The sequence below is a fragment of the Arvicola amphibius genome, chromosome X (assembly GCF_903992535.2).
Source record: "Arvicola amphibius chromosome X, mArvAmp1.2, whole genome shotgun sequence".
In the NCBI taxonomy this organism is placed as follows: domain Eukaryota; kingdom Metazoa; phylum Chordata; class Mammalia; order Rodentia; family Cricetidae; genus Arvicola; species Arvicola amphibius.
The window spans coordinates 123,109,273-123,132,304 of NC_052065.1; the positions used below are offsets into that span (position 1 = coordinate 123,109,273).

General features: G+C 38.7%; 1 protein-coding gene and 1 pseudogene across 1 annotated transcript in view; one reads left to right on the top strand and one right to left on the bottom strand.

Moving 5' to 3' along the window:
- Fgf13 (fibroblast growth factor 13) overlaps positions 1–23,032 on the bottom strand; it is a 498,994-nt gene that overhangs the window by 142,888 nt on the left and 333,074 nt on the right. The window lies entirely within an intron of this gene.
- LOC119805610 lies at positions 2,581–2,674 on the top strand (annotated as a pseudogene).

Below are 23,032 nucleotides of genomic sequence, written 5' to 3' on the forward strand. Positions count from 1 at the left end.
TGCCTCAGTAAGCCAGCAGCAGTGGCTTCTTTTCCTTCTTAAAATGAGCAAAACAATAATTTCACTATTCCTATCTTCCAATATATAAGTACTATATAACCCTATGTCAGCATTCAATGATTTTTTAAAGTTTAATGTGAACACAAAGCCCATTAGGAACTTGTTAAAATTCAGATTTTTCTCTCATGAATTCTGCGATAAGGCCTGAGATCCTTCATTTAGTGCTATTGGTCCATGGACCATACTCTGAGAAGCAAGGTCCTGTGCAATATGTCAGTCTTTCACTAACATGATCAGTAATAATTGATGTGATTAATGATCATTTGGGGGCCTGAAAATTTCTTCTCAAACATCTGCAAGGAGCAGAAATTCAAGCCATCACAATAAATTTCTGAAAGTCACAGCTTAGGTTTCTTCAAAGAAATAACTCCTGGGGAAGCTTTGGGATATTTCAGGCTTAATTTACAATGATAACAGGAGCTGTGGTCAAACAGATGTGGTTTTATGTTCTGACACATCTATTTACTAACCATAGCAGCTATAATGTGGAATTCACCCACTCTGAAATACCAGTTTTCACATCTGTAAAAATGGAGTGACTTTAGTTCATTGAGGTCTGTGGCCCAGCACTTTAGAGAGAGAAGAATGAGGAGCAGGAGTTTAAGGGCAGCCTCAACTATATAACAAGTTTAAGGCCAGTCTGGTCCACACGAGGCCATGTCTTAACCCGAAAGCAACAACAGCAACAACAAATCCTAAAAAGTCATTAATGATTCCAGTACCCATTAGGTCCTTTGCAAGATACCTTGTCATGACACAACTATTAAGGGATATTCTTGTCTATCCCTCATCACATTCTGTAGAAGCAAGGGGCTTATCCATTCTGCATTCTCAGAAAAAAAAATGACAGTAGTGTCTTTACTAATATGTGTTAATGTTTGTGTGTGTCTAGGCAAATAGTTTAGTGCCTTTATAGAAATTATTAGAAACTGTCTGCTATAAGCAGGAACACCATGGGAGAGAACGAACTGAGAAGAATAAGACACATGCATGAAAAGTGTGGACACTGGGAAGTCGGGGGTCCCTTTCCTCGAATGTGAGGCTGCAAAACATGAAGCCAACTGACCTTTCTGCCTGGCAGTTAACTCTGTGTCTCCAGTTCTGAAAGGAAGCAGGTCCCGGACTGGAGTAGGATATTTTAAGACACAAATTGATCTCAGTTGCTACTTTTGTCTTAATTAAGTAAGTATAAAACAAGTAAACACAAGCACACTTTATGCAAATCAACAGAGTTAGCAAGTTTCCTTTCTCTTACTGAAATTGTTCTATATGTTGGTTACACTCAGCTGATAGCCATTCACCAAATCCCACATCTGCTGCTCCTTTGTCTCAAAGAAAGCAGTGATCAGTAGGCAGGATTCCCATCCTACAGTTAAAAATTGGTCTTATTGCTGTCTCTTGTTTATGTAATCTGGACATTATTTATAAATCACATTAAGGGTTGCCAGATAAAATAGAAAATGCCCAGTTAAATTTGAATTTTAAATGAACTATGGATCTTAATACTTGTCTGTCCTATTCGATGTTTAGAACAAATCATACTAATTATTATTTCATGGTTGTTTTTCTGAAATTTAAATTTACGTGAGAAGCCTTGATTTTTGTTTGCTAAATCTGGAAATCTTAAGTGTGATGCTTTTGCGTATGAAAAGTTAAACTAGCATGGATATTGCTGCTACCCTTCTAGATAAAAGGCACATTTGGGTCAGAAATTTGGGAGTCAATTGAGAATAATCCGTTTCACCTTTGATTGCCAGATGATATAAACAATAAGGAACATGGTGATGCTTCTGGAAGAAAAAACAGATTTTCTTTCTCTTATTTTTAAAAGATTTACCTATTTTTATTTTGTATGTATGAGTCTTTGTCTGTGTGAATGAGTGTGTATCACCAGGGAAGCATGGGTGGAAGTCCAAAGAGGGTGTCAGAGTTCTGGGAACTGGAGTTATGAACCACTACTTGGGTACTGGGAACAAAAGCTGGGTCCAGTGCATGAGTAGTGAGGACTTTTAACTGCTTAGCCTTCTCTCCAGTCTCCAGAAAGCAGTCTTTTTGTCCCCAAAGGAGGGGATGAAAATAACTCTGGGAAGATTTATATTAGAACATCAAGGTTGTGTTGCCTTTGCGGAGGCTGTTGTAACACATGCATTTCATTGTTTTTTTTGTTTTGTTTTTTTTTTTTTTAGTTTTTTTGAGACAGGGTTTCCCTGTAGTTTCTAGAGCCTGTCCTGGAACTAGCTCTTGTAGACCAGGCTGGCCTCGAACTCACAGAGATCCGCCTGCCTCTGCCTCCCGAGTGCTGGGATTAAAGGCGTGCGCCACCACTGCCTGGCTGCATTTCATTGTTAATGGGAAAAGGAGACTGTGCTTTAGTGTTTGCTGCTGACTGGTAAGGTTTCTCTCTGCATGCGTCCATATAGCAAAGGCATTTTATGCATCCTTTAAAATGAAGTGTTTAAAATACTACCCTGAGGAACATATAACTATCCGTGCATGAGGGTTTTATCAAAGCAAGAATTGGTGCTTGTTTTGGCAGCATGTATACTAAAACTGGAATGATACAGGAAAGATTACCATGGCCCCTGTGTAAATTCTTTAGGCATTCCCTATTTTTATAAAAGCAAGAATGGATGTAATACCATCAAAAGAATAAATACTGTAGACATGAATATTGAGTATATGATCTTGTCTATCGCTAGTTTTACATCTGGAGCTATTTCCCCAACACAAGTTTCTTTATTTCATGTACAAACGAAGAGAAAGCATCTGCTGTAAAAGAAAATTCAGACATTGAACTTCACCTTCAAGACTGGGTTTGTGCTCTCTTATTTGGACACCCTCAACTCCAGCTAGTCTTTTAGGCAAACAGACTTCCTGCTGTTTCCCTTTCTTCCTTACACGGTATATCAGCCTCCTCACATCAGGCTCACCCTCATTTTTCTTCTTCATTTTTCTCTTTCTTCTCTTTCCCCTTTTATACTCTTCTTCCCTCCTTTGTCATACCTGTTCTTTCCCCCATTTTCCTTTACCTTCATTTCCTTTCTTTCTGTTTTCTTTTTTCTCCCTCTATCTTATGTCTTATCCTGATGTCAAACTTGGAATCCTCCTGTATCAGCTTCCCTAATAAGTATTTTACCAATTATGCCACCATTAACTATTCTTTAAAAACTAACATTCGGAGCTGAAAGATAATGCAGAGACTCAAATCTAACATCCTGGGAGAAACCCCAAGATTCCATGTAACTTCGAAGAAAAGAAGTCACTCTATAGCTGTCTTTTGGCCTCCACGTGTATGCCCTGACACGTGTGATTACCGATGCTTAGATATTATGCACATGTACACACACACAATAACAGTACAATAGAATAGAAGAATTCTTTAAAATGACATTGGACAGACTTTGCCAAGTTCAGTTATAAATAAGTTGAGTTATAATTGAAAGCACAATTTTTGTTTTACTTGCTGTTTAAAAGCAGATCCCAATTACTACATTGTGAGTCAGAAACTCGATGCCTCACACCAATTGACTAACTATAATTTTAGCCAAGCCACGTGTAGTCTCTGTGACCTATTTAATGGATCATTACTTTGAAATTCCTTAGAATGCATAAACTACTCCAGCTTCACATATATCTTAGGCTAAGCTGGTGTGACCACTTCAATTATTAGTTCCCAAGTGAATCTAGAAACACATTATTCTTTGAGGCTTTGTGGCAAAACTAAATGTAAAAGTATCTTTAGTGGGCCCCAGTCATAGCAGCAGAGAAGAGTATTTTCACATCACCACCTCAGATAACTGCTACACTGTTTTAATTTCAAGCTGATGACTTGTCTATATTTTGGTAAAGAAAAAAAAAACAAACAAGTTTCTGAAAAATAATGAAAGAAATCATTTGAGGCACAGACACTGTGACACAAGTCATATAACACAGAACCATGAAATCACTAAAGTCACATAGCCTGTTATCCAGTGTGTAGTGGGCCCGAAATCTGGCCCGATGTATGGTAGTGCTCTTCCCACTTGGCCGCATGCAGACCTTGCTGAGAAACCCGCTCTCACTTGATCCCTAAAAGCCAAGGAAGCAAGTGTGGTCTTGGCTGTGCATGAAATTGCCGTTTCCTACAGTTCAATCAAGTGCATATTCTAAAACATCACCGGCCAATAATAAAAGCCCTGTAGCCCCAAGCCTCTGAAACACTGAAATTGGATCTCAAGTCTCAGATGGTGAATATTAACCACATTTCACGAAGCAGAGGCAGAGAAGACTGTTAGGAGAGTTGGGCATGGCAGCCCAAATGAATTTTAACTGCACTTCTTTGAGAGCAGTTAACTTTTATGGTCTCAGTTCTTTGCTCGAAACACATTGGAAATGGCAAAGCAATTAAATCTGATTAAGCAATTTATTGGAAAATAGATGTCACAGAGGGGTGATATCACAGCTTGAGCGTACATAGCACTCAGCCATGACCAAACACTTAACACAGCACGCTGGAAGTACTCCATGCCCGCAACTGCACGTTGGTGACCATACCTCTTTTGGCTTCTTCTTGGTTCCCTCAGCTTTACACAAGTATGCACACTAACAGATTGGGATTATCCAGGCTTTGCCTCACTCTTACACACAGCTGGCATGCAAGCCCCTTATATCCCAGAGACATCAGTCTCCGTGTCTTCTAGCATTTCATTTCCCCATGCCTCTGGTCCTGACTTTCCAGAGGATAGAACCTAGTGGAAAGAAGTAGATAAGGGTGGTCCTACACGTTCCACACAGTAACTGAGAAAAGCAGAAACTTAACTAAGTTGGTCAAAATGTTGAAAAGACAGAATAGAGCATGCGATTTAATTTACACTACAAAGCCAAGTCAAGTCCTTCCTGTGTAGTGGCAGAGATGATGATGGTCGGTGAGGATGGTCATGCTAATGAAGATGCAGAACTTGTACAGTATTGCCAGTGGAGGAGGAGCGCTTCTGACTCTTCTGTCCACACTACCTCGTTTAATTTTCCTGTGGCGCCCGCAGGATATGATTCCCATGTGCAGATGAGGAAAGTGGGGCATAGCATGTCAACGCTCTCTGCCCAAAGCCATGCAGCTGGCAAGTGACAAAATTCACAGTCAGACAAAAACAATTTGGTGTCAGACTCCTTGCCGCTAGCCATCCAAACAAACTCTTCATACCTTCCTAGAGCTCCCACAAGCACCCCCACAAAATGTGGCATACGCTAGAAACCCAACAGCATTGAGCAGAACAGACCACATGTTAAGTGTCCACATTTTAAGTTGAAAGGCAAGAAAATGAATACTGAAATCCTGGAAGTCAGGGAATCGTTCTTATTTGTCTCCTCGGCTACACAAGGAGTCAGCAGAATTGGTCTTGTGGTCCTGGGGATCACACGTGGACTGTGGACTTGCTAGCCAAGCACTCTATGCCTGAGCCACACTTCATCCCTTAACTGTTTGACACTGGGTTTCACTATGTAGCTCCTGGTAGTCCAGGAGGTTTCTGGGGAGCGCAGGTTCATTTGACCTCAAGGCCACTCCACTTTTACTCCCTGAGTGCTAGGGCTAGAACGCAGTTATCGTATTTGGCTCTGCAGTCATAGTTTTAAGTCAAGTGAGATGAAATACACACACATGATTTTAATTGAAAATAAGAAATTTCATTTCATTTAATAGGAAATAGACAACTCCCACTAGCTCTGGAGCTGCCAATGTTCTTTATGATCTTTAAATGATTTATTAATTTTTAATAAATTAATCATTATAGAAACTAAAAAATTCCACCTGATATACTAATTCCAGCTGACAAGACCCAAACAGGAAGGAACTAGGCAATCTTGAAATCTTCAGTATTTTATTCTTTATTTTCCAATTAACAATGGGCCATGATTCAGATGTACTATGCAGGTGAGATTTACCTTAATTACATTTTCTTCTGAATAGTATCCAACCTTTAATTCACTAATTCGACAGGTGACTATCAGAAATTCCTTCCAGACTGGGTCTTAATGCACAGAAAACATCCAGTTTCTACTAGTGTTTGATTTTGGTTTTGACTCCCGAGTGGCAATGACAGATCATTCCACAAGATGGCACTCCTAATTCTTTGCATTTGTTTCACCATCGTGATAAAAGCATCTCTCTCTCCTCTTTATAATAGCTGTCGAAAAACTAGAACCATAATTGCTACTCCTAAATTCACTTCGCTGAGTGATCATATTGACATATATCAGCCACTTGAAAACATCTGGTTCTCTTCAGGTTTCCAAATGTAACTTTGGGTACAGGTATGTATTAGAGCATGGATACATGCCACGCTGTCAGTGAGTTGGACTATTTCTTTTCTACCGTGAGTCCTTATACTAGAAAAACGCTCAAGCTTTAAGTTGCAAAAAGTAGAAATCTGCCCACTGCAGGCAAGCAGAGCTCCAGTAGCACGCATACTAGGTTGGTGCAGGTTAGGAGGTCTAGACATATCTATCACCTTATTCTTCCCAGGGATATTTTAACTGCGTTTTGAGATCCTCATATCCATATAAGTCATACCCACCTTGCCTACCCACACTGGTTCTGTGTGCCTATGTCAACCTTTGCATTAAACCATGCATGTCAAAAATAAAGGATCAAGCTGAATTTATCAAGCATCTTGAGGAAGAATGGAATAACCATGAAATTATAGTGACATTTACTGTATGCTGTACACTGTGAAGTTTGCTAAGCAGTTTGGAAAGTTTATGTTCGTTAGCCAATGCAAGTGGACCCTGTTCTTCTTTGAGTTTTTGTTTTGTGATGATATTTTTTTGTCTTTTGTTTTCAGTTTAGATGTTTTTGGTTTGATAGAGAAAAAGACATTGGGAGGGGGTCAGAAGGTGGGAAGGGTCTGGGAAAAACTGGGAGAGAGAAAAGAATAAGATTAAAATATATTGTATGAAAAACACTCTTAAATACAAAATAAATGATAAGAAGACTTATGAGATATCTTATGTACATAACAGATACTTGTTAATCCTCTAGGCAATTCTCAAATATTAAATAATTTCAATTAATCACCATGAAGCTATTTTGAAGTTATATGTACACAGAGAAGAGGATTTGTAAAAGTTCTCCCTACTGGAAAGTAATACAAGTAGGGTTCATCATATATATGTATATAAAACTTTAGGGTCTCAAATCCAATACTCCAACTCCCCTTAATAAACACAAAATAAATTAGGGACACAAGACAAGAACGCTCCCTAAGTTTCTACTACTAAGCCTAGAAATGTTTCTGAGTTGACATCTTTTGTTCCTCCCTGCCTCATGCTTATATGCCCTTCTCTGTTTTGAGCTGTTTTCTTTCGGCCACATTTAAAACCTTACTCATCTGTCTTTTCACTTTCATCGTTGTCTTCTGCATTAAAAACATAATTGAGATAGAGACAGGGAAATTTGGAGTTTGGAGACCCTCAGCAATTGTACTTCCCACTAATAATTTGAAATAAAACACCAAGCATGTGACTGGAGAAAGGGATGAGTGGTTAAAAAAAAGACAGCAACGAATAACAGTAAGTAGTGGGCAGAAACCACAAGAAATTCTGAAATAGGACATTTTATATTAAAAATTGTGCAAATAAGAGAAAGCAAAATGATGGCAAAAATGGGTGAAACCTCTGCCACAATGGAGCTGGAGTAAAAGAGAACAGGAAAGACAGATTCTGAGGATTCTGAGTAAAAAATGGTCAACCAAGATTACTAAATATAGGATTTATACTTTATAATTAATGGAAGAATAAAGATCCTTCTAGATGAGCACTAACTACAGCATTATAGAAGACACTTGAAGAAATCCTACACAGATAAGAGAGAGTCACAAACATGAATAGTCAGGATAGAATATATGAAATAGATGAACAAATGAAAACTTGGAAAAAAATCAAGCATGTTCAACTAAGTAAACTAGGAAGGTTAGAGATGAAAAAGGGGGAAGGAAGATAAAGATAACGAAAAATGCTTGAGACAGTCTGGTAAAAGTCTAAGATTCAGCTGCTTTTTCTTGTCAATAATCTGAAACGTAAACAGTCTCCAATGTCTAATTAAATGCTGCAGACTGGCAAGATGTGCTGAAAACAAGATCCAACCGGTTTTATTTTGTTGTTGTTTGAAAGAAACAAAGGTCACAAAGGAATCCATCCCAAATGTAAAAGAATATACCAAGTAATGGAAACTCAAGGTAAGCAGGTGTGGGGGCACTCGTCACTGATAAAGTAGACTCCAACACAAAATGAGTCGAGATGAAGTAGGTCACCTGAGGGGCTGGAGAGACCATCCAGAGATTAAGAGCAGGGACTTCTCTTCCAGAGGACCTGAATTATTCGTTCAGTTCCCAGTACCTAAATCAGGAGGCTCACAATCACCTGTAATTCCAGAGGTACCCAATAACTGGCCTCCATGAGTCTCTGAACACACAATCACACATGCACTCACACATACACAACTATATAGCCCAAAATAAAAGAAATCTCTTATTTCAAGAGTTCAGCATGTCTTAATAAAAGAAACCCATAATATTATATAAGGATTGAGGCTGGAAAGATGGCTCCATTGGAAAGTGCTTTTCTGGTAAACATGAGTACTTGGGTTTGACTCTCAGAACCCAAACATAAAGCTGGGTGTGAAGCCTGTGACCACCTGACCAACTAACCTAGTCTGCAATAGTGAGTTTCAGCCTAGTGACAGAACCCATCACAACACACACACACACACACACACACACACACACACACACACACACACACCAGACAACACCTAAAGAATGACAGCTGAAATTGTCCTTTTACCAAACAGACATAATAGACTAATATAGATGATCGCATTCAACCTCTGCAGAATGTATTTTCTTCTTAGCAGCCAAAGCAAATGTAAGCTCTACAAAAATAGAGCACATTTTAGACCACAAATTAACTGCTACTGACTAGAAAAAAAACAAATAACTTTTTGTATATTATCAAATCATAATAGAATAAAGTTAGACATAAATAGCAAAAAACCCTATACAGACATATGGAGAATGAAAAATCTGCTTTTGAATGATCAGTACACCATTGAAGAAACCAGGAAGAAAATATAAACATCCCTAGAATCATTGAAAACCAAAACACACCTTATTAAAAACTTTGAGGTACAGCAATGATAATTGTAATATCATATTTCATAGCTGTGAGGATTTAGATTAAAAATATCTGACAGAATGCAAATAAATAGCTCACAGAGGTATTTCAGTGTCATTAAAGCAAGAATAAGTCAAATCCTAAATCCACAGGAAAAAAGATATAATCAGGCCAAAAACATTAAGAACCAATTAACAATAATCCTGGCTAGAATTAGGGGGAAAAGAACTCCCAAACTATACTGGTGGGAATATAAATTATTATAGCTTCTATAAAATAGACTAAAGCTAGAATTACCATTAAATCCAGTTATATCACTTTGGGGTATATCCAAATTTATCCATGTTAGTATACATTAATGATGCCCACATTCACTGTTACAATACAATAGCCAAGGCACAGAATCAACTTAGCTGTCCGTCAATATATGAAGTATAATTAAAATGAGGTACACCCAACAAATCATTCTGCCATAATAAAGACTTAAATTATATCATGTGCAGGAAAAACAGGCAGAACTGGGAATCATCATGATAAACTAAATGAGCCAGACTTAGAGAGTCAAATAATGCATGTGTCCTCCCAAATACAGAATCAAGTTAAAAATAAAAACGCATGAAAATACAAATGTGGCTATTTGGGGAGATAACAGGGACCAGAATCAGGAAGAAAGGGACAAGAAGGGGTAGGACAGTGAATAGAACTAATCCATATTATGTAAATATAAGAAAATGTCACAATGAAAACATTGTTTTTGTACAATTAATATATGCCAGGCCTCCATCGCAGATAAGAAAGTACAGATGCTTTCCTGCACCCCACTGAGACGGTGGGGCTGATCTATTGGGAGCTCACCAAGGCTAGCTAAACTGGGACTGATATAGCATGTGATCAAACCGGACTCTCTGAACATGGCTGACAAGGAGAGCTGACTGAGAAGCCAAGGACAATGGCATTGGGTTTGATCCTACTGCATGTACTGGTTTTGTGGGAGCCTAATCTGTTTGGATGCTCACCTTCCTAGACCTGGATGGAGGGGGGAGGACCTTGGTCTTCCCACTGGGCAGGGAACCTTGACTGCTCTTTGGACTGGAGAGGGAGGGGGATGGGGATGGGGGAAGGGGAAGAAAATGGGAGGAGGGGAGGAGGTGGAAATTTTTAATTAAAAATAAATAAATTAAAAAAAAGAAAGTACAGATGCATCTCTACTTGCTCCTTTGCACAAAATACCACCATAAACCATGGGAATAAGTCAAGCAACAACCTAAAGAGCTGCTCACTGCTGTAGTTATAAAGGAGTAGAGAAGAGGCATGGTATCTTATGACCTCTTGTCACCAACAAATAAGGAATGTAGGCTCAACAGTTCCTGATCCCTTCCTGAACAACTGACAGGCTAATTTGTTGCAGAATATGATAAACCCCTTGACAATATCAGGTGATCGTGACACCAATAGCAAAGCAAGGGAGGACTGGTTACGAGTCTTGCTCATAATAAGCAGTCTAAGGATGCACTCTGTCCATTCTACCAGGACTCTGATCCCTTAGAAACTCCAAGTGCTCTCATAGCACTGGCAAGGACCATCTGCTCTAATAAGCAGATCTACAATGCTCATCTCCATACTTCTTATATACTCCTTATTTAAGAGACATCAGAAACCCTGGATAAACCAAGCAAGGTCCTACTCTCACAAAGGGGACAAAGGAGACAAAGAGACCCGAGGTTGCATTGTTCCTCTTGCCAGGTAATGCTAGAGTAAGTGGGAAGAAATGATGAGAAGGACCTCCCCCCAAAAGTTCTTGCTTCCTATTGTCTCCATAAGTCTCTCCTTCTCCCATGGATACTACTAGGAGAGCCTGAAATATCTCATGTGCCAGGCTGATGAAAACAGCTCTAATTCAAAAACTAAGTTTTGATTTTTCAGGTCTTATTTAGGCAGCCATGGAGAACGATTCATGGAGTCCCAGCCATAGACAAAGAACTAAAGGCAATTAATGAGTGAAGAGAAAGGGGTACTTAGCCTAGATTAGGGATAAGCCTCTGATTCGTTATTCAATACAAAGTAATCAGCCCTAAAATCTTATATACACAAACAGCAAAAATGGACTCAGCAGACTGTTTGCATATATTTGTGCATCTCGATGCAAATGTGTAACAAAAAGAATCAAATACAAGATGGTCATTAATTTGAGAAGGAGATGGGAGAGCATGGGAGGGGCTAAAGGGAGGAAAGAAAATGGGGAAATGATATAGTTATGTTTAGTATATTTTAAAAGATGGAAGCAAGGAAGGACAAATAAGGTGTTATTAACACTGCAATCCACTAACTAGGGCATGACCAACACACTAAATCTTTGTGTAGTAAATGCCTACTCAAGAAAGAACATAAGTAGAACCATACCCTCTGAACACGTTAACAAAAATATAAAGAGCATTTTCCAAAATGCTCAGGTTCATACAAAGATGTAGAAAAATTTTAAGGGTATGAGGTAATGGGTATTTAGGTCAAGTTGAAACTGAGTTAATTTAGCATTATCTATAAGATGTTTAAAGCACCCATTATGAAAACAATTAGCAGCATTTATTTATCCTTTTGACACAATGAAAATAAAGCAAATTTTCAGGGAAGAATCAGAAGCTAAAAGAAAGAACCCAAAGGGAAATACAGAAATGCAAAATGCAATCTTGTAAATAGAATTTTAATAGTACACAGGAGATTACATTGGATAGCAGCAATGATCACGAGAAAAGATTAATAAAATGCACAAACCAGAACAGAACCTAGGAAAATGAACAAGCAACATACCAATGTAAGCCCCAACTTGCACATCATAAGAGTCCTAAAAAGATAAAGAAAACAGGGCCAAAAGAATGTGAATGGAAATAAAGTGCACACTCTTCAACTTTGATTAAAATTATATACCTCCTCAGGGTTTTGGAAGCTAACTCTCAATGGGATAAGCCCAAAGAAATCACTGGTGACACATATAATAATTAAAATTCTGAAAAGAAAACAAGAACTAAATTTTACAAGGAGCTAGAGAGATACCACACATTACTCATAAAGGAGCATCAACTTGAATGACAGTAGATTACTCATCCGAAACCATGGAGACCAGAAAGAAGCAAAAAAATATTTCTCAAATACAGAATTTTAAAAGGTGTTCTTTTGTTTGTTTCTTGTGAAAGACCGTATGCAGAGAATGACTACAGACTTGAAAAAAACCCTTGCAAACCAGGCAGCTGTCATTTTTTCCCAGGAATTTAAACCCTTTAGAGAAGCTGCTTTAATAGTGGGTTTCCATATAAAATGAAAAGAGTTAGAACATTGTTCTTGGTTGTACTAGAGAACCGGGCAGTTAGAACATTGCAGGTGATTGCCATTGCTCTTGGTTATACTAGAGAACTGGGCAGTTAGAACATTGCAGGTGATTGCCATTGTTCTTGGTTATACTAGAGAACTGGGCAGTTAGAACATTGCAGGTGATTGCCATTGCTCTTGGTTATACTAGAGAACTGGGCAGTTAGAACATTGCAGGTGATTGCCATTGCTCTTGGTTATACTAGAGAACTGGGCAGTTAGAACATTGCAGGTGATTGCCATTGCTCTTGGTTATACTACAGAACTGGGCAGTTAGGCCTGATTGCTGAGAACGACACATACTAGAATCTAGAGCATGGAGAGATCAGGCTGGTGTTCAACTATCCTTGACCCCTATTATACTTGCGTAGTCCTGGCATGTGGTGCATCATGAGAGAAGTTTCTTCTTGCAGTTGACAGTAATTAACACAGTGAACTACAATGGGCTACATTGCAAGCAGTAAGACACTGCAGAATATTCAGCCTTAAATCGGACATCTTTAGCAACCCTCTCACTCCTAATCTCGGGAATCTTTGTCAAAGAGGTGATGGAAAGATTGTAAGAGCTAGAAACTCTAGGTAAATTCAAGGAAACAGCGTTTTCCAGATGCAATGGGGCAGCACATATGAACTCATAGGGACTGTGACAACATGCAGAGGAACTGCACAGGCTCAAGCCAGACAAAATCTCAGCATGGAGAAGAGGGGGGCTGGGCACATATTCACACCCATAGCTGAGGATCTAAGGCCTTTAGCTGTTGGAAGGAGAGGAAGTTTTCTTCACTGGTGTGACCCCTGGTGGGTCGACCACACTGCAGGGCAAGTTCTACATACATGGGTATTTGAGGAATTCAAACTGCACCGGGTGGATTAAAAAAAAAAAAAAACAGAAAAGGATGTCATGATTTTGGATGGATATGGATGTGGGAGGGGATCTGAGAGGAGTTGGGGAGGGTGGATATGACCAAAATACCTTGTACAGAAATTTCGAGGAATTGACAAAGAACATTTAAAAAGAGCAAAAAAGCAAATAAGTGCTAGAGAATCGTTAAAGCTCAAATACAAAAAAATCACGTTGTCCAGCTCAAAAAATACACAAAAATATTATGTCTAAGAGGCTATATGGATGGCAAATAAAAATTTGAAAAAAGTTACATTAGCTATCATGGGAATAATAATAATACAAAAGAATCACAATAAGATAGCACTACAGACCTATCAAGACAGCTATCATATGCAATAGCCAAGGGTGGCAGGCATAGTTATAACAGGGCATCAGAGCAGAGCCCTGAGGCATGGAAGTTGTGCTGTGCCTTATCAATGCGGTAAAACAACGAAACACCACCGAAATGAACACATACTCACAGGCAAGTGCAGGTAGGGCTGCAGAACTCCGGGTAGAATTGCCCTTTTCTGTGTCAATATCCAAACTGTGTCGTGTGGTTGTGGGAAATCTAGGGATGCTGTGCAGTGGGTCTCTGGGTACTCTTTCAGATAATTATTTTAATATCAACTGCAATTTAGCAACATCCTTGTCACTCAACTAAAATAAAGTAAAAGCCCTCCACGTGGAGCCTCGTGTTCCTATATAGCTACCCCCCATCGCCTTTTAAAAACTCCCAATGCAGCCAAACCACTTAGAAAGTCTTCTAACTTTCCCGTCTCGATTTTGTCATGATGTAATCATTTCTCCAACTTGCAAACATCAACAGTGAGCTTCTATAGTCCATCCAACATTTGCACTTACTACCATTATTTTACTTAGGGCAACCTCTCTTTCCTATGTCACTCGACATTTGTTAATTCCATGCTTGGACCTTTATTGCTCTACTTGTCTACTTCCGCCCCACTTCCTACCACAATATCATTTTTTTAGCTATTGTCCCATGTCATCTGACCATATCTAACCATCCAGAACTTAGACTTGATAATTCTGGATATTCATTTTCTTCCAAACAAGCTTAACTTACCAGCTTCTTCAACCCTCCGTTACATTGTCAGGATCCATTTTGAAGTCATGGCTAGAGATATTAAAGTTATTAGTGAATATTCATTTTAACCATAATAGCTTTGCTATTATGATACTTTGTACTTTTATTTTTATCCTTTAATATATACATAGTACTGTTTATTGCTCTTAATTAATCCATCCATTATTATCTTTTGTTCTTCCTTGTGTTTATTATTCTCCTCTCATATGAATTGCCCTTATTTCATGTCATAAATCATAAATACATGAACACACACACACATATATATATTTAAATCTGGATCCATGTGTGAGTAAACATTATTCTCATTCTGAGTCTGACTTTTTTTTTGCTTAACTCAGTTCCATCATTTTTACTGGAAATAGAGTAAATACACTCTTCTTTATGGCTAAATAAAACCCCACTGTATATCATATTTTTATGCATGCACCTGTGGACGGGCATCTAGTCTGGTCCCATATCTTGACTATTGTAAATAGTGCTTCAATAAATATGTAAGCACAAATATCTCTGTGGTGCAATGAAACACACTCCTTCAGGTAGATATCCACAAGTGGCAGAGCTGGAAAATACTATGGTTCCTTTTTAAAAAAGGAGCTTTCGCCAGGCAGTGGTGGTGCACGCCTTTAATCCCAATAGTAGGTGGAAGCAAGCAGATCCCTGTGAGTTTGAGGTCAGCCTGGTCTACAAAGTAAGTAAGTTTCAGGACAACCAGGGCTGTTGCACAGAGAAGTTCTGTCTTAAAAACAAAGCAAAAAACAAAAACGAAAAGGGACTTTCATACTGATTTCCATAGCGCGTGCATCAGTTTGTCCCCAGCATACTCACCACTACTTCTTTCTTTGATGATAACAATACATTTTAAGTGATGCTTCTATTATCTCTAGGCTTCCTACCACTATGACTTTATTATCCACCTTGACACTACATGTTTTGCATATTTACAAACCTAAAAACCCACCCAACAACCAGCTTGCATTCACTTGCAGATGATGTCTTTGCTTTAATGGATCAAGTACCAATACTGGTAAAATGTCTCTGAATCTCTTTTTACCCTTTCTTTTCCTCCGTATGCATTGCTTCCCATCCAGCTTTCTCAAGTATCCCTTTATTCTTGGGTCTTATATCATTTTCTTCTCTGTAGAATCATCCTCAACCACGAATAGGAATGGGCAGTGTATAAACAATCTTGTGCCACCTCTCTTTTCCAGCTGCTACCCCTGCTTAGCATACTCTTGTATGCCAACATCTCTTATTAGTCAGTAGCCACTATTTTCCATCTCCCTGTTTCTAAATTGAACTCAAACTGGTCTAGTTTCTGTCTCTATGCTCTAGGGATGCAAACGCTGTCAAAATCATTAACAATCCTCATAGAGTCAAATAACTACATACTTATTTTTCTAAACTTCATTTCCTTGAGTTCACAGTAGAAGATACTAGGAAAAATTAGCTCATCTTTGATGAGATACACTCTTTCCCCAGTCTCTGAAAAAGTTTACACATTTACATGCATTTCTTCTTGACTTTCTGTTTCAGTGTTTTCCAGGACCTCCTTCTTCATCTTATATAACCTCATTCAAGCCAATACTTTCCAAATACTATGTGTGTTCTTTCTCAAGTTCAAACTTCCACTTACAGGTTCTGTTGACTACCTGACATCTCCATGTAGCTAGCTAATTAACAATTCAAATGCTATATGAAAAGAACAAAATCCATAAAATTCCTCACCATTTCCCACTTGCTCTTATAAAAATCGAGCCTTATTTGTAGGGAATGAAAAGGCCACTGAATCTGTGGGTGGTGGTACACAATTCCAGAACTCAGAATATATGGCAAGAGGACATTGTCAAGTTTGAGGTTAGCTTGGTCTACAAAGAAAGTTCCAGACTAGCATGGAATGTGTAATAATATATTCTATTTCAAAAAGTAAAGAACAAACGAGGCACAGTTGCTCTCTCCAAGACTTACTCAGCCTGATACTTACAGGACTTTCCCTCAGAGTTTAACTTCCAGACTTCTCTAATCTACAGTACCTGCTTCAGCGGTGATTGAAAGAAAATGTGCCTCTAGGACTTTGGTAAGACTCTGCTACCTATCCCTGCTGTTGACCTCTTGATGCCTTACACCTACCCAAAGCCAAATGTCACTGACCACCAAGGCCAGGGAACAGCACTGACCAAACAGAACACATCTGAAATCTTTCAAGGATTTAGTCCAGCTAAATCCAGCTAAATCTATCTCTTAGGAACTGTGTGAACTAATGCATGCCATATAACTCCTCTGTTAAAATGGCCAAAATAGTCTCTATCAACACTAACGTTCCGCAATCTACTTCTAGTTTTTAATGGTAAAACATGAGTTCTACAGGAACTACATCGAACACACAAAATAATTTTCTTTTCTTCCCTTGCAAAACCTGTCTAGTTAGCCAATGCTTTCATCTGTCTCTTGAGAAGCAGAGAAATCTTAAGCTTCCAAATGAAATTGTCAATATTGGCCCACTTAATAGCTTACACTTGTAACCGTTTAGATAATTTCTCTACCGTGGTTGTTGCTGCCTGGCTTTTCAAAGGAGAAGATTTTTCCTTGTTATTTACACTGTAAAAATGTTTGAAAAGAAATAAAATGAGGAACGATTAATTGATATTCGAATTATCCCTTAATCAGTCAGATGGGGCTGTGAAAATTTCATGGAGGCATTGGCTTTTGTGGCCCAGATCTTATTGTACAGAGAAAGGATGCAGATTCACAAAAGACACAGAGCATCTTAGTCTGTTAGGGATTCTACTACAGCTTAGCATAGGTTGGCTGGCTAAAGCAATAGACACTTATTTTTCATAGTGTAGATGCTAGAAGTTCAAGACCAGGGTGCCTACATGCTCAAGTTCTTTCAGGTTGCAGAAGACCAACTTTATTTACATATTTTCACAGGGAAGAAAGAGAACTAGTTGAGAGGCAGCCCATGGACCTTTTCCAATATCTCTGTTTCCTTGGGAGCAAACCCTCAGGGTCACCCCTAACACTGCAACAGAACCCTAGCTGCAGTCTCCCGGAGCATGCCTTCTGTGGATCTCACATATAAATTCTCACTGACCTCTCCTTCCTCCAATGCCAGCAATAAATCCCCCATAAATACGTCTGCCGAGCAGGCAAGTAAAACAGGAAATACACTGTCAATCCACTCTGAAAATCCAGAGAGGAAACAGAAACCAAGGGACAAAACATCCAACCAACAAAGACGAACCCAGAAATCATAACCTAGACCTATAATCACCACAAACCTGGATGCCTAAACACCAGCATAAGAATACAATCAGTAACAGCAGAGAAATATGACTCCACCAGAGCACATCTATCTTCCCACAGCAGATTATGAATATTACAATATAGCTGAAGCACAGGAAAAAGACCCTAAATCCAACTATATAAAGATGATAGAGTTCCTTATGGAGGAAATGAATAAATCCCTTAAAGAAGTCAAGGAAAACACAAACAGTTGGAGAAAATGAATAAATCTTTTAAAGAAATTCAAGAAAAACAAACAGTTGAAGAAAAAGAATAACACTGTTCAAGACCTGAAAATGGAAACAGAGGAAATAAAGAAATCACAAACTGAGGACATTTGGAAAATAAAATATTTTGGAATGTGAATAGGAATAACAGAGGTAAGCTTCATTAACAGAATATAAGAGATGGAAAACAGAAACTGAAGATATGATAGAAGAAATAGATACATCAGCCAAAGAAATTCTAAATCTAAAAAATATCCTGACACAAAACATCCAGAAAATCTGAAAAGATGAAATAATGAACACTATGAAACGACCAAACCTAAGACTTAACAGCAATACAGGGAAAAGAAGAATCCCTACTCAAAGGGCAAGAAATCATTTTCAACAAAATCATAGAATAAAATTTTCCTAATATAAAGAAGAGGTACAAGAAACATGCAGAACACCAAATAAATTGGACAAGAAAAATAAGTTCCCTTACCACATACTAATCAAAACACTAACCATACAGAACAAATAAAGAATATTTAAAAACTTCAGAGGAAAAAGACTAACATATAAAGGCAGACCTAAAAGAATTACACATGACTTCTCAATGGAGACTCTAAAAGCCAACATGTTGTAGAATATTACTTTAGTAAGTGTTACATTTTTTTATTCTGTGGAACATCTGTTTAATGATGCAAAGATGTGTTGCATTCTTTTAGGTTGCATTTGTTTAACTCTGTGAAGCTGTGTTATTTTGCCTGTCTAAAACACCCAATTGGTCTAATAGAGAAAGGATAGGCAGGACTGGCAGGAAGAGATGATACATAGGAGGAGAGATCTGGGAGGGTGAGTTGGAGGAGCAAGGACAAAGAGGCCCACATCATTATATTTGCAGGCAGGTAAATGCAACTATAAAAAAGTCATCTTGAGTGAGGTAACCAAGACCCACAAAGACAAACAGGATATGTATTCAATTGTGAGTGGATATTAGCTGTTAAGTAAATGATAATCAAGTTACAATCTACAGACCAGAAAGGCAAGGTAAAGAGGAGGACTTTAGATGGGATTCATGGATCTTCCTGGAACGGGGAAATAGAATAGATTTTATGTGTGTTTTGGGGGCAGGTGGGGATGAGAGTGGGAGGGATCAGGTATCAGGGGAAGGAAGGATGAAGAGAATAAGGGAAGAGATGGCTGGAATTTGGGACCATTCATATGTGGATTTGGTGTAGAAATCTAGTGCAGTGGCAAGTTTCTGGAATTCATGACCCTAGTGAGGACTCCTAGAAATGGAGGATATGGAGTCTGTGCTGGTCAGGTCATCTTTTGTAGCCAGGCAATCTGGTGGTGGGATTGAGTTGCATTCAGTTGAGTTGTTGGCCAAGGGTGTCCTGGAGAGATCTATAAACCACTCAGGCTTACTTTAGGGCAGAGGTCCATTCTCTGAAACCTGACAGAAGGAATCCACTGATGGGGAGAACATCCAGATACCTCATGGAACTTAGAGAGGTTGAACTAGTGCCTGCATGGTGCCTTCACTCCAGCATTCTAATCTTTGGCCCAGGAAGGTACTCTGCAGGCTATGGAAAGAGAAACACGGGACACCAGTCCAGCCACAGAACCCCTAACCTACAATGTTTCCTGCCTGCAAGATGTACTGAGGCAATGGTGCCAGAGAACTTGTGGGAGTTGCCAACCCATGCCTGGTTTAACTTGAGGTACTTGCCACGGCAGGGAGCCCATGCCCTACACTGCTGGGATGTTCAGGAACACGACACTAGATAGCTCAGAGACCTAGGGTAGAACAAAACACAACTGGCAAAAAAAGAGTCAATGAAATAATTCCTCTTGCAGCAGATGGGAGCAGGCACAGAGTTCCACAGCCAGACATTATGCAGAGAGAGAGAGAGAGAGAGAGAGAGAGAGAGAGAGAGAGAGAGAGAGAGAGAGAGAGAGAGAGAGAGAGAGAGAGAGAGAGAGACAGAGAGACAGAAAGAGAGTCAGAGTCAAATTGGGGGTTTCCATTGGGTCATTCACCTTGGAGCTCAGGGAACCCAACGTAAGAGAAGGAAAGATTTTTTGAGTATAGGGGTTGGAGGACACTGGAAGAACACAGCCCACTGAATCAACTAAGCAGAGCTCACATGGGCTCACAGAGACTGAAGTGGCAAGCATGGGGCCTGCACGGGTCTATACCAGGTCCTCTGCATATATGTTATGCAGCTTGGTGTTTTGTGGAACTCTTGTCTCTGACTCCCATACCTGCTCTTGGGACTCTTTCCCTCTTATTGGATCACCTTGTACAGCCTCGATATGAGGGATTTTTGCCTTGTATTATTGCATCTTGTTTTGTTGTGTTTGGTTGTTTTCTCTTGGAGGGCTACTCTTTTCTCATGGGAAACACAGGGGTGGGGTAGACCTGGAGAAAATAGGAGGTAGGGGATTAAGGATCTGGGAGGACCCGAGGGAGAGGAAAGTAGTAATACGACTACATTGATACTGGGATTTCAAGATGTAATTTGTAGAGTATGAAAATATTACACCCATGGTTCTGGGGGAAACTTGAGTGGTTTGATTAGTGACTAACTGAAGAAAAGGCTTCACAACTGTAAGGCCAGAATGCTCTGTTGTTCCACGATGTTATCTATTGCCTTAGAGCCATTACCAAGATAGGTCCAGAACTTAATTACAAAACATTTTTATCCTCAGTTTGGATTTTTGATGTTTGTCTATTTTATGACTTTGTTCTCTGACATTAGTAAAATCTACACTTATATATAACCCCATGGTTATTTCTCATCCTTTAAAATGTAACCAAGGGACTGGCAAGATGGTTCAGTGGGTAAAATGAGCTGTGGGCTATTACGATAACATTATCAGTTTTCCTATGAAAGCAGGCTTTTCTCCATCTCTTTATTGTGAGACTATAGGGTGCGACTGATGTATTCAAAGTACAGCTATTCTTCAGAATTTGCAGGGTTTTAGTTTCAAGACGACTCATAAATGTGAGACTTTTTAATTCAAAGATCATGGATAAGTTGTGGTGTTTGTATATAATCTAAAATCATTTACTTACCTACTTTAAGTCCTTTCTAGAGTACTTATAATTTTTAATAAATGGTGAAAGCTATACAAGAAAAAAAGAATCTCTATGTTTAACATAGATGCATAAATGGTCAAAATGTTTCATATGTATGTAAGGAAAGAAGTTCCTAAGTATTTGGTCAGAAATATGAAAAAAATAAAAGGCTCATTTGTTAGCCATCTAATATCGCTCGTTATCTCCAAGACATATTTAAGACTTCTGAATTTTGATAGAGAAGGCATTAGCTTTGACATGTGGCTGTGATGTTGAAATGTTTACCATGTTTAAAATGTTGGTTCTTTAAAATTTAACTCAGCACCAGCTTCTTCATATCTCAAAATTCCTACACCTTATACAGTCTTTCCCCAAACTGCAGATGACTTAAAGTTTATCCCATGGAAACAATTTGAAAGGTGTGTTAAGAGGGCATTATTTGAATGGTGTTATATGTGGCATTATCTCACCAGTGCTGCCAGTTTCTCAGGATAATATTCTTTCACCTTTAGAGTCCAACTTAGTTATAGGAGAACTAAGGTACATTTCTGCATTGTGCCATCATACATAAAAGCATATCTACCTCAGATTGAACACTCCATAAATTGTGTCTAGCAACAATAAATTTAATAAGTACTGCATTACTCCATCATACATAAAAGCATATCTACCTCAGATTGAACACTCCATAAATTGTGTCTAGCAACAATAAATTTAATAAGTACTGCATTACTACCAAGTATATATATATATATATATATATATACATATATAATTTTAACATGCTTACGAGTTACAGTGCTACAAGCTGTTTTGTATATTCCTCTGCTCACAAAACAGGATTTGAGTTTTTTCTTGCCTTGTTGCAAATTATCCTGGTTAGCATGTGACCAAACTAGACACTAAACCCATGTCTTTTGGAGGTAATTCTCCCCATATCAAAAAACCTTCCAATAAAACTGGATTCTCTCCCCGATTTCAGCATTACATTCAGGTAACTGGCCTATGGTCAAATCGCCAGTACATACAGAAGTAACATTTAACCCAGTTCTGTCACATTCCTGAATCTCTACTCTGCTTAGTACTACACTGCTTCAGTGAGCAAATGGATCTAGGATGGTTTGAGGCTAATTCCATCAAGTAGTAGGAGAGCCTGGGGGCTAAGGAGCATTCTGGAAGAGGTATGACATTTTATAAAGAGAGGAACCATGATCCTATCTTTGTATTCCTATTGTCCCAATTCGTCCCTAAACAACCAGATTTCCTGTCAGTCAGAGTAAAGTTGTAGAATGTTGAGCTCTTTGTAATGTGTGGAACAATGAGCTCCACAAGTATATATTCCCAGCACAATCCACAGAACCCTTGAATATTGTGATACTTGGAAAAGGAGGCTTTGTAGATAACAATAAGGCTTTTTAAATGAGATTATCATAGGTTATCTGAGTTTCATTAAATTTACTGGTAAATGGCCTTTAAAAAGAAAGACAGAGAAACTTAAGACAGGATGGAAGAGAATGAAGATGAAATGATTTGAAGACAGAAACAAAGACTGGTGTACATATCTAATAGCAAAGGAGCATCTAGAATCATTTTAAACCTAGAAGAAACAAGGTTCCACCTCCGGATGCTCAGGCAGAGTTTGGACTTGTAGCTCTCAAAGGGATAAGAAACTAAAATGGTGTTGTCCTAAACTATCAAGTATGTGGGAATTTCTTGGAGCAACCACAGGTAACTAACCTATGCTCTGAGCCTAACTTGAGGTACTTCCATTTCTACTCATACAAGAGGACAGTTCAATCTATGTCCCAATTTAAGTATTTAATTCCATTTAATCCCCATGTGGGGAACTGTTTATTTCACATATATAACAAAGGTTCACCTTCATACATTAAAAG